The 15946-nt window shown below is 36.0% G+C and overlaps 1 protein-coding gene across 2 annotated transcripts in view; it reads left to right on the top strand.

Moving 5' to 3' along the window:
* Nucleotides 1–15946, top strand: part of LOC115610462 — a 147774-nt gene that overhangs the window by 86830 nt on the left and 44998 nt on the right. For both annotated transcript variants that reach the window (XR_003992238.1, XR_003992239.1), the window contains exon 4: nt 11208–11291. The gene's annotated coding sequence lies outside the window, so the exon portion shown is untranslated. The remainder of the gene's footprint in view (nt 1–11207; nt 11292–15946) is intronic.

The following is a 15946-nucleotide window of genomic DNA, read 5'->3' as shown; positions in this document are numbered from 1 at the left end:
GTTTTTACTTAAAACTCCATCATACAGTGAAATAGAGCCATTTACACTGCAAAATAACAGTAGCTAAAATGCTTTATCTCTCATCATATTTATTCTTAATCATAATTTTTCTAATTAAAAAGCTATTGATAGCAAATGTCTGACTAGCCCTAATCACTTAAGTTACATATTTGAAAGGTGGAGAGAATATTATGGACTTGGAGCATTTGACATTTAGCAAAAGTAGAAAAGAAAGCAAGCATTGATCTCAGATTTCAACAAACATTGGCAAGAGAGTGTCTAGATATCTGCAATCAGTCAATGTATTGGGATTTTGCAAGATTTCTCAGTATCAATTGTTGCTTTAATCTGGCAGAATCTAAGAATAATTCCCCAGACCTGAGAGCTTGTAAATTACTGTTCTGTTAAGGTCCTAAAGTTAATCTCTGGAATATATATTTTACAACAGCTAAATATAATTTTCTGTGCATCATTTATAGTGTTGCTGTAAATGTTTCCTATTGATGAAACAGTAATAGACATTCTATCAATATAATAATATTCTCTCAAAAATCTGAAACTTTTTAAAACAAACACATATTTTTGAAATGTATTTTATGTATTCATTTTGATACATCTCTTTATAGTTTACATTCCTGACAAACAAGCCTTATTTTACCACGGGTTTAAATCTCATCCTAACTGTATGTGGGTATTTGTGGTGCTCTGCATCCTTTAGTCCAATTTTTTTGAATATATATTATGCTGTTGTATTGCATTAGAAGTTGATTTTACCACTGGAAAGGCATGCATCTTTCTCTAACAGCTACATCAAACTTTACACAAACCAGATTATTTTATAAAAGTATTTTTCACTGTATTTAATGTTTTTTAATAATATATCAGTATGCATTTATAAACACCATTGACCCCCAGAAGTTCTGGGACCACTATGAAATAATAGAGACAAACTTTTTACTAGTGCTTAAATAATTGTTTAATTTGGGGGAGGAAGGGGAGGAATTAGTTGACTAATTCTTCACTAATAACTTAAAGACTGTGATTTTTTTTTTTTCCCTTAAGGAAGTCGCATAATTATGATTAGTTTGTTAACTATTGACATAGCTATTTCTCAGTACTAGCAGTTTTTACAAAGCAAAATCACCTCCAGAATAATCATACAGATTTATCTCAAACACCTGTTGATGCCACCCCAATTACTACTTCAAAATTCAGTAGGATTGAATTTAAACTTGCAAATATTACACTCAAATGCCTCTTTCTCAGAAAGTTGTATTAAAAAAAAAAGGAAGTTGTGTGAAAGCTACTTGTCAAGTATATTTGTGTTTGCTTGTGGGAAAGTTTGAATTATTTAGCTGTATATCAATAGTTGTACTCTTGGAATGTTATCAAGCTTCTGAAGGTGTCAACCCAGAAAATTCTTCTAACATGAACAAAAAAAGTTCATATTAGAGAAAAAATTAAATGTAAAAGCATATAAATTAATAAGTAAGGAGGTTAAAGTAAATTAAGTTCATAATTTCAGTCCTTGTATAGATAGAATTGTTGGTGTAGAGGTAGTGAGGGAGTGCATTATCATTAGTAGTTTATTAAATTCACTTATCTTAAATCAATCTTCCTGTAATTATGGTACAGTTATACAGTTAAATGATGTTGAAAAATTCCAAAGAGTTTACAAACAGCTTGGTTTAATAATCACAAAAAATGGCTGTGCTAAGGCAAGCGTTTTGTCCTTTCTTTTTTGGTAGATGTGATCAAGGTAAGTGCTTCAGTGTCAGTTGCTGTCTCGTTAATAATTTCTGCAATTTAGAGGTAGTATTCTTAGATGTGTCCAACATTTTTAGGGACAATTATTCCAGATTTTTGGAGGGAAAATACTTTTTGTCATGCTTTTTGTAAATAAAATAGTTCTGTGTCGGTCTGCATAAGAATATTTAGGATTCTAATTACAGACCCCACAGAGGCATCCAGAAGATTAACTTGGGAAGTATCCTCTGTAGATGGAGGACTTCTCTAATGTTTTGATTATAAAATTTATTGCCTGCCCCAAGGGTATAGCAAGTCTCAGTGTATAACACTGTAAAATAAAATGACTAAGTAACTGGTCTCTTGCCACTTCTGTGCTACTTTCTCCTACTTTGCTCTTGTAGCACTTAAAAGAACTCCACCAAGGTGCTCTTTTAAACAAATCTGTATAAATGGAGTGTACTCAGAAGTCATGCAGTTATGCTATTCCTTGGCTACTTTTGCAGATGTGTATCTTCCTTCTCTGACTCGTGTAATTTTGTATCACACAGTTCTCAAAGTAGCAAAAACACCCAGAAGAAAATTCACCAAATATCTCCAGTTGTGCCATATCAGTCAGCTATGAGCAACAATAGAACTATTTGGTTTTTGAAGGCTGCCATCTTGACTAATATACTTGATACCAGGATCTTCAGCATTAAAGCATTGCATTAGTTTAATTGAGCTAAAGACTCACCTAAACTGAGTCTTTAGTGTGAAGCAGAAAGCTAAATTACTTTCAAATTTTTTTTTTTTTTTGCATAATAGCTATTGAAAAATGGCTATTAATGGGAGATCACAGTTAGGATCAATGTACATACCTCTGTGGTAAACTACATAATATTTGTTCCCTGGTTTATAATCTAGAATAAAATCAGGTGTGATGAATCATAGAAAAGATGGAAAAGACATAAAATGTGAGATGGAGTAGCGAAGTGTCAGTGCCATTTTCCAGAAAACTGAAATTCCTTGATGCTGAAGAGATGGGCTTTCTTCATGCTAAAGTGAAGTTTTTGTAACACTTTGAGCTGGCAGATTTTAAAATCAGGTTAGGTAGACCTTTCTGAAAGAGCCTACACCCTAGGGAGTGAGAAGTTAGAACTTCCCCCATCCCCCATTTCCCCCAGTTCTGTCAGCCTACATTTTTTCTTGACCATATGAACATTTTAGTTCATGTATTCATAGGATGTTAAGGAAGAGTAAGATCTGTTTCTCTCTGTGCCATGGCATCAGTTATCTCATATAGTTTCATGCAGTATTAGAAGGTATTGGAAATTTTCTCTTTTGCAGGTTTTCAGTAAAATCAAAGAGACCTCTGTTCATAGAATGTGTTTTTCTTTGTGGCTACAGCGCTTGGGTAGAGGTCTTATTAGCATAGATAATTTGAAGAGAACTGAAAATGAGAACCCTTTTGCCAAGATAAGTCTGACTTCTGCTTACAGTATGATAAATAGTGCAAGCCTGATAGTGAAACTCTAGTAAAGCCCATTATTGGTTTGTTAACACTGTGGAACTATCTAATGCAACTGCCAATTCAAAGACCAAATTTATGGCATTTGATATAAAACTATCACTGATTATTGTTATTTTTTAATTATTTGCCTGAAACTTTTTCTGTTCTGTAGACCTTCCTGTGGTTATAGCTGCATGGACACCAGATTCCAGGACTTCTGACTAAACAAAGTCTTACATTTCATTCTGGTAGCTTTTTACTGTCAGGGTCCTGAGTGCACTGTCAGGATCTGCACTGTTTTTCTTCCTCACCTATGGGATTAGCTTCTTGTGCTCAAGACCAAATCTGGTTTTATTTATTTGTATAAGCTTAGATCAGGCTGATGAGAAAAGATCTGTGTGGTAAAACAGCTTTGAGAGGCTTTGTCAGTCCTTCCCCACTGCATGTGGGAACTACTTTTAAGCTCATACCCTTGGCCTTGGTCCTTGTGTGACCTACATTGTAGGTATATGTGTGCCTGGCCACATACCTTCTGGTCTGCTAGCCTGACTTCCTGGTTGATCTTAGGCATCACTATGGACTTGTCTGATGAACCTCACTTTTGGCTGAACCTGTTAACTGTCACTGGACTTGCTCTGCTCTTCTTGCTCGGGTATTGTGGGACTATGTTGTTGAGGATATTCTCTCCCTGGTGTGCTTTGTCCCTACCTCCTGGCTCAGTCTTTGTGGTGCAGCCCACTTTTGCTTTCCCTGACTGGCAACTGCTGCCATAAACCAATATTTTAAGAGTTCTGTGCATCTTTCACTTCGATTTGTTGAGGCATTACGAAATTAATGTGTTGACCTGAAAAAGTGCCCACTGAAAACCAGCCCATGTTCTTAAGCGTCATCATCTGGTAAGTATGACTGCCAAAATCAAGGCCTGCTTGTTTCTAAATTTCAATGTTCTGCTTGAGGAACTAATTTTTACAATGTTTTGTACACCTGCTCTTGCTCTCTGCTGCTTGGCACCAAAATAATGTCCTCCAGCCTGACTATATTTGTTTCTTATGCAGTGGACTGACTCATAGCTCAACCTGGCCATCCACATCAGATCAGAAATTCTACTACCAACACCTGTGCTATACCTGCAAGGGCAGAAGAAAATGACATTGTGAATGTTTTATGTGAATACTCATCTCCCCAGATGGGAGAAAATGTTGAAACCTGCTTGTCTGGCCAAGAGAAGAATTCAAGTCTTTCTGATTTCATACGAAATTTCTATTCTCTAATCTTCAGCTTGTCTTCTTTATGGAATCCTGCAGAATTAAAGAATGGTCCCAGTTGCAAATGTCTAAATATCATTATATTTCAAAGTGCATAGTTTGACAGTTACAATCTGTTCTTCTTCCCTGTGTTTCTCCTCTAACAGGATTTGTGCTCTGTCAGCAGACACAGTTGGAAAGGTTTGGAATGATCTGTATTACAGCTATCAGTTCTGATTTATATTTTAAAAGATTATTTCTCAGGTAATCTTTTGCTTTTTAATTTATTTATTAGTTGCTGGATCTTCATTCAATAAAGTAATACATGTTAAACTATTCAGGGTTCAGGACTTACATTAATGAAAAACTATTCCAAGAAATCTCTGCTATGGTCCTGCTAAAGGCAGTTGGAAACACCAAGACTGTTTTGAAAAGCAGACAAAAAAGGAATCTTGTTCAGCTCCTTCAATTAGATTTTGAAAATGAGCATGGGTGACTTGTGAAACGTAATTCCTTTTTGGTTTTGTTTCTCCTGTCGAAGTTACGGTCCTAAATTACTTTGGAAGCTGCAACTCTTGCTCACTCTAAAGCACTGCATAATCAGTACTGATCTATTCAAACAATGAAATCTGAAGGAACTCTTAGACATCTAGATCACCGTTGAGGTACAATATTATACTCTATTTATTCTAACAGTATAAGGTTTACAGTTCCCAAATCTAATCTGACAATCTTTAGAAATTTTAATATTGTGTGAAGATTCTTATGAACTGGAGAAAATTTCAGTTCATGTGTTATTTTTAAAACAGGCAGATTTCTATCAAGCACAAAAACGTTGAAAGTAAAACCACATAAATGTCTAGGCTTGAAGAAATTGTTAAAAGCTCTTCCTGGGGCACTCCCACCCTTACTGTGAGATCAAATCTGCCAGCAACAGGTACAGCATTGCCCTCCCAAAGGCTCCTGTCTAGCAGGGCATGCTGCCAGCTGGAGAGATATTGTGGGAAACCCCTGGTGAGCAAGTGCAGTATTTTATAATATCCTTCCAGCTGGCAGCCTGCCTAGGATGGTATTTCTGTGCACTCTTCAAAACACTTGAAGAAGTTTATTAAGATTGCAGGCAGCAACCATGGCAACTGGTAGGAACTGGATTTCTCAAGTGCACTAGAAAAGCATATATACAAATAAAAGTGTATTGTGGGAAGATACAGGTCAATCCAATGCTCTATTGTAATTTCAGTATATATTGAATAAGGTGACACCTGGAGTTTGAGTACTATAGCCTAATCCAGGTGGAAAGGCTACTGGAACAAAGCCTTACACTAGTGGTTTTGTACTTGTTTGTGTGTTTCCTGGTGCTGAAACATACCGTTATGTTCCTAGTCATATACGTGAACTGCAGGAGGGTCAGTTAACACTTAACAATGAAACATACCATAAAAGATTACTTAACGGACTAATAGCATGTGAATAGTTTTTGATTCACTAAAAACTTAACCAAGAGCTCAGATAAACTGGATCTGTTGATGGATCTTGTTATCAGCACCCTGCTCTGTGTGCTGCAGTCAGACCCTGTAGGGCTGTGCCCTCCTAGTAAGAGTGGTCACCTTTGGTTCATATCTCGTCATTCTTTGTGGAGCAGTCCTGCTATTTCTGCTTCCTAAAACACCCTAAAACTGTGTAACAGTCATCTTAAGAAAAACTAAGGAGGTAGCAAAAGCAAACCCAAATAATGACTGAAAGAGTTGAAGAAAAAAGGAGAAAATGAAAGTACAGCCAAGCCAAAACAAGTAAACAGAAAAAAGCAAATCAGGGATAAAGAATGGTAAGGATATGGAAGTTCTTTGTTGTTTTTTTTTTTAATTGTTGTTTTTAGTGACATTCATAGAAAAACCAAAACCCAAATCTAATCAAACCCAAGCAAAAGAAACTGAAACAAAACCCAGTCCAGTTTAAGCATGTAAAAATAAAAAGTAAAACCAAAAACTTTTCTCACGTAAACTACAACTTTTAAATCAGTATTTTCTGTAATATTTCTACCAGTGATTTTAACCATCACCATTTTAAAAGCTAGTCTAATGAAAAAAATCTGTTTTGAGCAGTCAGTAGCCTGGCCAACACTGTTTATTTACAAACTCCTCCTAGATAAGCTAATGGAAAATGGGATAAGTTAATTTAAAGTAATGTGATTGTGGTCCCATTCTTAAAGATGATCCACTTGAAGAAATTAAGTTTTAATTTTTATATTTGCATAATATTTGTAGGACACTGTAGTACACTGGCAAATAAGTAGTCCTTACACAAGCAGTGAAGAATTTGTTCTAAGATTTTACCCCTCCCCTCGCCACTTTTGGAAAAATTCACTCTCATTTGCTTTATTGGTGATCTAGAGAAGAGGGGAGATAAGGCAAAGAAGTATAATTTTAGTCAGATGTAATTAGACTGAAAAATTCTCGGACTACCCATATCCTAGTATAGACTCAAATTAAGTACAAAACAGCGTTAGTGTTTTCTCCAGCTCATTCACTGCCTTACATATCCTTGGAAACAAGGGTACAGTCCTCTACATCATAGCCAAACCCTGAGCATTAGGGCAAGACCAAATCCAAATATTTTATCTTTTTTGGAAAGTTTGAAGCTGAATGCTTACCTTTGTTTTCAAAAAAGCATTTCTGCCTGTGCAGATTTCTTCTGGACTGTTTATATTCTGTAGACTGTCAGAGTAGGGAAAAAGCTCTCTCCATAAGGAGACTAAAGCTCCAAGTGTTGTATACTTGAAACACCAAATTACTTACATCTATTTTAAGCGTGTTGCTTCCAAGAAAAGAAATGTTTCGTTTTCCCCTGGAAGTAGACTTAGTGCAGAAAAAACTATTCTAGAACACTCAGAAAATAAATGGCTGCCCTGTGATAGATGGCTTAGTACTGAAAAAGTAATGGCTTTTGAGACTTCTGAAGTACAAAGTCTGCTCCCTGTTTCTTGCAAATAATAATGATAAAAAATAGAAACCCCAAAATCTGTTATCTGTTCTGATAATGCTAAAGCATGGCTGTATTTGGGAGTGTGGTTGGGAATATGTTTGTGTTTTAATTAATAATAATTGTTAATAAAGTAAACATTGACAAAGGCATGTGTGCTAAAAGCAGCTCTATAAAAAGATGTCAACAAAAAACTATCAAGCATTAAAAGAGCAGTAGAATTCAACAAGTAAAAAATCAAACAGCAGCAAGCACTGGTCGTGGTTTGAGCCCAGCCAGTAACTCAGAACCACGCAGCCGCTTGCTCACTCCCCCCCTTCTTCCTCCCCCCGCTCCAGGAGGGATGGGGAGGAGAATCGGAAGAATGTAACTCCCATGGGTTGAGATAAGAGCAGTCCCGTAACTAAGGTATAATACAAAACCACTACTGCTACCACCAATGATAATAATGATTAGTGAAATAACAAGGGGAGAGGATACAATTGCTCACCACCCGCCGACCGATACCCAGCCCGACCCGAGCAGTGATCTGGGCCTTCCGGGTAACTCCCCACAGTTTCTATACTGGGCATGACGTGCTGTGGTATGGAATACCCCTTTGGCTAGTTTGGGTCAGGTGTCCTGTCTCTGCTTCCTCCCGGCTTCCTCTCCTCCCTGGCAAAGCATGAGACTGAGAAAGTCCTTGGTTGGAGTAAACATTACTTAGCAACAACTAAAAACATCGGTGTTATCAGTGTTGTTCCCAGGCTGAAAGTTAAAAAACACAGCACTGCACCAGCTACTAAGAAGGAGAAAAACGACTGCTGTAGCTGAACCCAGGACAATTACATAAGGCAATAGTTTCTAACCTTTTCCTTGGATTGTTTGCTTAAGCTTGCAGACAACATTCTGTTCTCTAGGTGTACCTGTGTAATTCATTGGCTTCTGTTCCTAAACATGAGTTTTAGTTCCATCAGCATTTCTTATAATCTTACAGTCTTGTTGCATTTGAAGCAAATATCACTTGGGGCCAGATTACTCATTACTTTGGCTTGTGTACTCATTTATAACATTGCAGAATGGGTTAAAAACGTTACCTCTAACTTGCTGGGCAGTGATGAAGTGAGTCTCTTACAGTGACTAGAATCAGGGTAAAGGAGGGAAAGGGAGAAAACTGTATAGTGTTGTATAAACATTTCAGAAACCTATTCCCCCATTTGTATTTTTCTAGTAGATTCTAACAAGCCATTAAAAATAATTTTGCATCTACTTATATGTTTATGAATATTAATAAAGTTTTACAGAAATAAAGAATATATGAATATAATAAAGTTTTAAGGCTTTGGTAGCCTTAATCTGATAACATTGAACTCCTGCTTGTAGCTGAGTGATAAAACCACTCTGAGCTTCTAAAATAAAGAAAGAGTATCCAGCTAGGCAGTGGGAACATGTGTAGGTATAACTGATTATTGAAAAACATATCCTTTATAGTACTGCATAAAGGTTTTAATTGATACCAAGATTTCTACAATAAAGTTGTACTTTGTTATGCAGAAAAGAGACAGATGATGACTAACTAGAATGAAAGAAAAAAGAGGAATCAAAATTACTAACCTGGAGATTTAAGTGACATACTAAAAAAAGAGTATACAAAGGATGATTTTAGCTTTGCTAGATTCTTCATCTGTGGACAAATATTCTGTATCTTGATAGGTGGAGAGGATAAGTCATGCAGCAGCTGAGTTACTCATGCAAGGTCATACAAGGAAACTAAGATTAAGTGAGAAAAGAATCCAGATTTTCTATAACGTAGGCAATAAGCAACCTTCCTGCTTGCTGAAAATGAAGAAAGCTTCATCCAGCAATTTGCTGTTTCTTCAGACTTTTCCAAAAGTTTCTCATCCTTAACTGATTGGGGCCTCAATAAAAGCAGTTCTTCTGTGAAGGGAAGAAAAATGCAGGAAGTGAATTATATGGAATATGTTCCTCTTAACAGATTCTTAAATTAATACCTTGGACCTTATGTGAGTCAGCACTCTATTCAGCCCTCGCAGAAGCTTGTTCTGCATTTCGCAGTGCTGTTGAAGCAACATCTCTGGCTAAACACTTAGCCAACATTTGATGTTAGTTTCCAGTCCTTCTGAATATGTTTGTAATTAAGCCAAGCTGATATTCAACACCAGTGGCTGGAATGTGCTAGCTGGGCATTATTAATGCCATTGCTTTCTCAGAAATGTCATCCTGAGTAGTCTTTTACAACTGATAATAGTTTTCTCATTTATTTTTTTTTTACATTTTTATGTTTCAATGTGAGATAAGTTCCAACAGTACCAGATTATCTGCTCAGTAGACAAATTGCATATGGCTTATAGTAGAATATCAGATCATTATGTGTCTAGAAGAAAAGATGCCTTAAAGTTAAGTATCATTATAGCAGCTTGAAGATTGTCATTATTGACAACCTTTTCCACCCTCCTTCTGGTAATATTGTACACAACTATAACATATTAAGGGTCAGATTTAGTCATAGGGTCAGATTTAGTCATTGGTTCAGAGAGCAAAAATACCTCCAGGTCGATCTTCAGTATAAGAAATATTTCTGGTTCTTGGCAGGATTTTACACAGCAAGCCACTGCAACAGCAGGGTTCCCTTTGCAGCTCCTGTGATTGTGCTGGCTTGTCATCAGCCAACATTTGCTAGTAATGGGCTCTTATATAGGCTTTGGTGTGAGATGCAGTTTTCTTTAACTTAACCCCATGCCTGAAGAAGAAAGTAATTGCTGAGGCACATTAGCTATGTATCTCTGATCATATGCTTGTTAATCATGAGGCTTTCTGGCCAGCCAGGTGCATGTCAAGATCCTCTGCGTTTCTCCCATGTTCTCCACTCTTTACAGGGCAATTAACCTAAATATTAGAATCTGTGTGGGAAACAATTATTATATCAGCAGAGGAAATAATAATCAAGCTTAGATGAAGTAAAGACTCTATGTACTGAAGGGAAAAAGCTTTTCGTACAAAGGGCTGCAGGGCAAGGTTTAAGGATCTCAAGTATAAGGAAATGTAACTAAAAAAATGCCTTACTTTTAGCTCTGTAGTTTGTTGAACAATAAGCTGGCAAAATTCAGTGAACCATTTAAAGCCATGCTAGCAAAAAGTCATTGAAAATGGTGTAAGAAACATGTCTAGTTGTCTACAGGACAAGAAATCCTGAAAAAAAAATTGACATGTGTGCCCTACTAGCACAGAGACCAGACAGAATGGCATTGGCTTCATACATACTTACTACAACTGCATGAAGAACAGAGGTTCTGTCAGTAGAGTTGACACCAGGCCATGAACAGAGGGTAAACCAAAAAATTCTTACCCATGCGTAGCCTTGGGACCATTCCAGCACTCTGAATTCTCCTGTGGGAATTCCCAATCTGAGATCCCTAGAGACGTAATTCTAAAGTTGGATCTGCTTTCCAGAGAATCACTTCGTCTTTGTCCCAAACTGCTTATGTACCCAAATCAGAAAATTCAAAAATGCTGTGTCTATAAGTCAGTTATATCTGGCCTGCTGAGTTCAGAATTAATGTTTTATACTTTCAGAAATAAGATACTCACAGCTTTCTGATAGATGTAATTATCCAGAAAAAGGACTAACTTTAAAACATGGCTTTTTAAAACACCATAAACATAGCAGTCATGGCATATGGAGTAATGTATATTTGGAAGTGTTTTAATGATTCTGCATAACGTTAAAAATGTTTCCTTACTTCTAGATCATGACATGAAGTTGCATCAATATGAGTTTGGTGAGCCGTACATACAGAGGATAGAGTTGCTAATGAAGAATGTGCTTCACAGTAAGTAAATGCAAGCTTTTTAAGAAAGATTTCCATATATGCAGGCATGTTTTTGAGCACATATAATGTCTAGCTACATCCAATTACTCTAATAATTGCTTCTAGCAAGTCTTGCAACAGATTGCTGGTGTTCTAAACCTGCAAAATGTACATAGTGCATATATCATGAAATTCAAGCCGATTCTTTTTTTTTTCTTTTTGATTATCGTTAATGAGTAAGGAAATGAGTTGGAGATGATAGGAAGAACAGGCTGCAGCTTACTTTACTGGTTCAGAGTCTCTTCTATGTTCCTTTGTGCTTGGAGGGATTTTTTTCTGCTTATTTATAATTAATTGTTCAGTATCTCATGTGCTAGGTAAGCATTTCTGTAAGAAGACACACAGAATAAAATAAATACCAGATTAGTATTTTGGACTTAAGTAGACTAGATGGAGAAGTCACCTGAGTGGAAGATTTACCTGACTGAATGTTTTCCTGAACATTAAACAGCAGCTTATACCTTTTTAGATACATTACACTGAATGTTTAAATACAAGTTTTTGTGATAATTAACCACTTTGGGTACTTAGCAGTGGTGACATTTCATCAGCTAATCCTTTAAGGTATTGAATTGGTGTCAGGATAAAAACAGCAATGCTTAGACTGACCTTCATTTTAACTAAAAGCTGTTTCCATGAGCTTTATACTGTGGAGTTATGCATGTTGCAGCATGAGGTGTTCTGATGTGTTTAATGCATTAGATCTTGATATAGTTCAGAATTGCTTGGGGATAATGCATATATGTCCTTTCAAAACTTTTCCCAGGAGAAAATAACAATTAAAAAATGAACTAAAATTTGAAAAATACTTGTATAATACAACTTTTTATTAAAAAAACCCCACAACAAAACCAACCAAAAAACCACCAAAACCTCAAAAAAACCCAAACCCAAACTAAGAAGCCACAAAAACCCCTATACTGAAATATTTAAAATAAAGCGATTCTTATAATTTGGGATTAAAATTCTAATATTTATTTATTGATGTCTAATAATCTGCCATTCCTTCAAGAACAGTGTGGAATTGAGTCACCTACTTTGGCAGGGGTGCACACAAAACTTATTATTGCAGCTCTGTTTTACTGTTCAGTTTGTAGCCAGAACTTTTTTAATCGGTTACTGTCTCCCTTTTAGAGGACCTTTGTAAGTGAAAGCAGTTTGCCTACTTTGCTTCTTTCCCCATAAAACCAGCAATTGGTAATGTAAGTAGATGCCTGCCACCAGAAACAGAAAATTAAAAAAAAAGGCATTCAGCGCCAAAAAAAAAAAGCTTTGTTTTCCTATAACTTGAAATTTTCTTGGACATGTTTCAAATAACAGTGAACTTCTGTAATACATGTTACAAAATTACAATACATTCATATATACAAAAATAATCTATATAAAATTAAAATCAGTAGAATGCTTACCACTGAACTGTTTCCATTTGTTCTTTGTAGACTTTTGTTTATGACTGCATCACGTAGTGTCTTTAAATTTTAAGAGCACTGTGATATGCAGATGTTATCCAACTACGTATCTTTTACTTTTTGACAGCATACCTTTACTATCAGGATGACCTGATACTTTGATAGGATAACAAGTCGACTCAATTGGAGTAAAAACCTAAAAAGCGATGAAGGATAAAAACAGGATTCATTTGAAGAAAGTAGTCAATACCGCCTCACTGTTGATCTAGGATATCTAGTCATAGATAATTAAGTTAGTGAAGTGAAGCACCTCAGGGTCACCCTTGTCTTGTCTCTTATCCATCTAGAATTTCCTTTATATATTAGGGAATTTAAAAGGGATGTATGAAAGGCTAATAGAGCAAGACAACAGACAACTATGAAGGTCTAAGAAGCTGAGGAGCTTTTTAGATAACCAGGTATTAGCAGGTGGCTGACAGCAAGCCAGGCCTCACACGTTATACACCAGTATACTTAGACTTTGCCTTTTCCAGATGCGTTTGCTAGTTTGGGTGGATTTGATGCTGCGTATGAATCATACTGTTCTTTAACAAATATGAGAGAGCTTACTTGACAGAAATCTTTAGTGAAGCAGCAGTTAAATTGGACAACAGGAGAAAGTGCTGAGGTTTCCAAAAGACGGAAGATACACTTCTCTTTTCTTGGAATCTATTTTCAACTTTTCCAGAGAAATGCTGTGACACAAAAATTCTATTGCAGATAAGATGTAGAATTTTTCTAATTTGGTATACAGATGGTGATAACAAAAGCTCTTCAGAATGGTATTACATGCTGTTTAAGATGATCTGTGTTCTATGAGCAAAAAAGGATTTCACCCAACTGTACTAGAAAATAATCAAGTAAATCCTGATACCACATAAAAATGTCCCAGAAAAATGCATAGAACGCATTAAATATGCCAAAAAGTGTAAAGAATGCTAAGATTATTCATATCTGCTCTGGAAAATGTTTTTCTATTTATCATAGGACTGATTTTACTAAGCTGTACAGTTGCACCCAAATTCTAAATTGCAAAGATATGTTTTGTTCTCTCCTTCCTTTCAGAGACATTACAGTAACCTGAATATTTTGGATTCAGTAAAGAATACTCATTTTCTAAAATGATACAGTTGACGTTTTAGATTTTTCTCAAGTTTTGGCTGAACTAGTGTAATTTCTGCTGAAACACTGAGGCAGGGGAGGGAAAAATCAAAGCTAAACTTTGTAATTCCCTTATCCAAAAGGACATGTAGAGCTTTTTGATAAATGCCGAAGAGAGAGCCATAACATTTCCTAGATTTCTGGATTGTTTCATGACCAATATACAGCATTTCAAGAAAACACAGATTTTCCCTTAAAGAAGACCACCACCTTCTAAGAAATTGGGTGAATTTCTTGCAGGAAATTAGACTCTTCCACCACAGAAACTGTTAAATTTCTGAGTAAAACTTTCAATCATAAAGTAGTAAAATCATGAAATGTAAGTGTGACATAAGCCTTTTTGGTGTGAGGATAAGGTGTAGACTAAATGGTCTGTGATAGTTTTATGTTTCAGTGAAAAGATTAGTTCACAGGCAATTGGAAGCTCTTATGGGCTGGTTAACTGCTGCAAAGAAAACAAAAGGAAGTCCCATAGAAATTTCTGGTGCTATCAATATGCTTGCAGGGATGACAATTACACCGTGTCCATGAACACAGGCCTTAAGGTCTAGAGGACACAGTGAGCTGGTGTGGGATACAAATGCTAAGGCTCCCCCTCTGTCTCAGAGTTCACTTCAGTGACCATCAGTTATAATGTAGAAGGTAATAATTTAAAATTTAAACATAAATCATAACTAAAACATAAGCAAAACGTTGTACCAGAAACAAACGGAGTTTACAGAGACAATTTCAAAGTACTAGCAGTCTGTGTTAAACTAACACAGTTCAGTTCATTAAGGTTCAGTGCATTAAGAGCTTGTACAAACATGGAAGTGCTAAACTGGAACATGAGATACGGTTTCTGGATTTCCGTCAGCTGGGCCTAGAAATGAAGTAACTCAAGTCTTTATTAAATATATAAAATCTCTGAAGATTGTTCGGTAGGATGAGGTAAGACTCCATTCCTTGACAGGATGCTCAAGTCATTAGATTTCATCATCAGGCACAAAAACTAAAACAGGGTGTACAGATATAGGACTCAACAACCTAAAGTAGTGTTGGAGAAAGAAGTAAAGGCATAATGTGTTAAGAGCCAAAAGAGGAATGTAAAAGGAAACTAAATGCTGAGGCAAGTTATGAAATTGCTTCTTTCGGTGCTATGTCAGTGAATGGTAATGTGCACATGGACTCACACCTGGCTATAAAACTTCTTACTATGAAATATTAAATATGACTGTTGAAGTACCGATATAGGAAATCTTCTTGAATAAACTCTGAAGTGAAATCACTTAAGTTGTTCTTTACCCAGTTGGAGGAACAGAGACATGGATAGGTTTGTTTCTGATGAATAACTGTGATCACATGAGTTGCATAATTGTCAACTAAGGAGACTGAAAATGTTGCTTCACTGATTATTTATGGTTGCTTTTTGCAAAGATCGTGTGATTCCTAAGATAGCAAAAATGTAATAAAGCAAGAGCTTGTCTTGGTTTTTTTTTTTGTTTGTTTGTTCGGTTTTTTGGTGGGATTTTTTGTTGGTTTTTTTTGGGAGCATGGTGTTTTTTGGTTTTTTTTGTTGTATCTGAAACTAGTTGTTGTAAAACTCCACTAATAAAAATCACAAACAATTCATTTTTCCCAATTTTTGCCCAGTATAATGAGATATATAACATCTGGTTATTGTTATATAGCTGATTGTAGTTACAGTAAAGCTATCTGAACTTCCCAAAGTCTTTTACTACACTTATTTCCTTTAATACTGCATATGCAGTAACATTCTGCTTGTCTCGCAATGTGACCTGACTTGTGAATCAGTATTCATACAATATGAAACTGCTTATATGATCCTTTTCTCTCAAAAGTGTAATCTCATTAGTGGTTGAGGCAAATTTCAAGTATAGTATTAGTCCCAAAAGTACGCTTTCTGCCATCTTATTTTCAGGTCATATGGTAGCCAACTGATTTATAGTTTTCTGTCATGTTCCAGAACACCTTCGCCAAGGTCTTCTGAATGATGTATTTGTAATT

Source organism: Strigops habroptila, chromosome 7 (genome assembly GCF_004027225.2).
Source record: "Strigops habroptila isolate Jane chromosome 7, bStrHab1.2.pri, whole genome shotgun sequence".
Lineage (NCBI taxonomy): Eukaryota > Metazoa > Chordata > Aves > Psittaciformes > Psittacidae > Strigops > Strigops habroptila.
The sequence above is the reverse complement of the archived record's forward strand: the minus strand, read 5'-3'. Positions and strand labels throughout refer to the sequence as shown.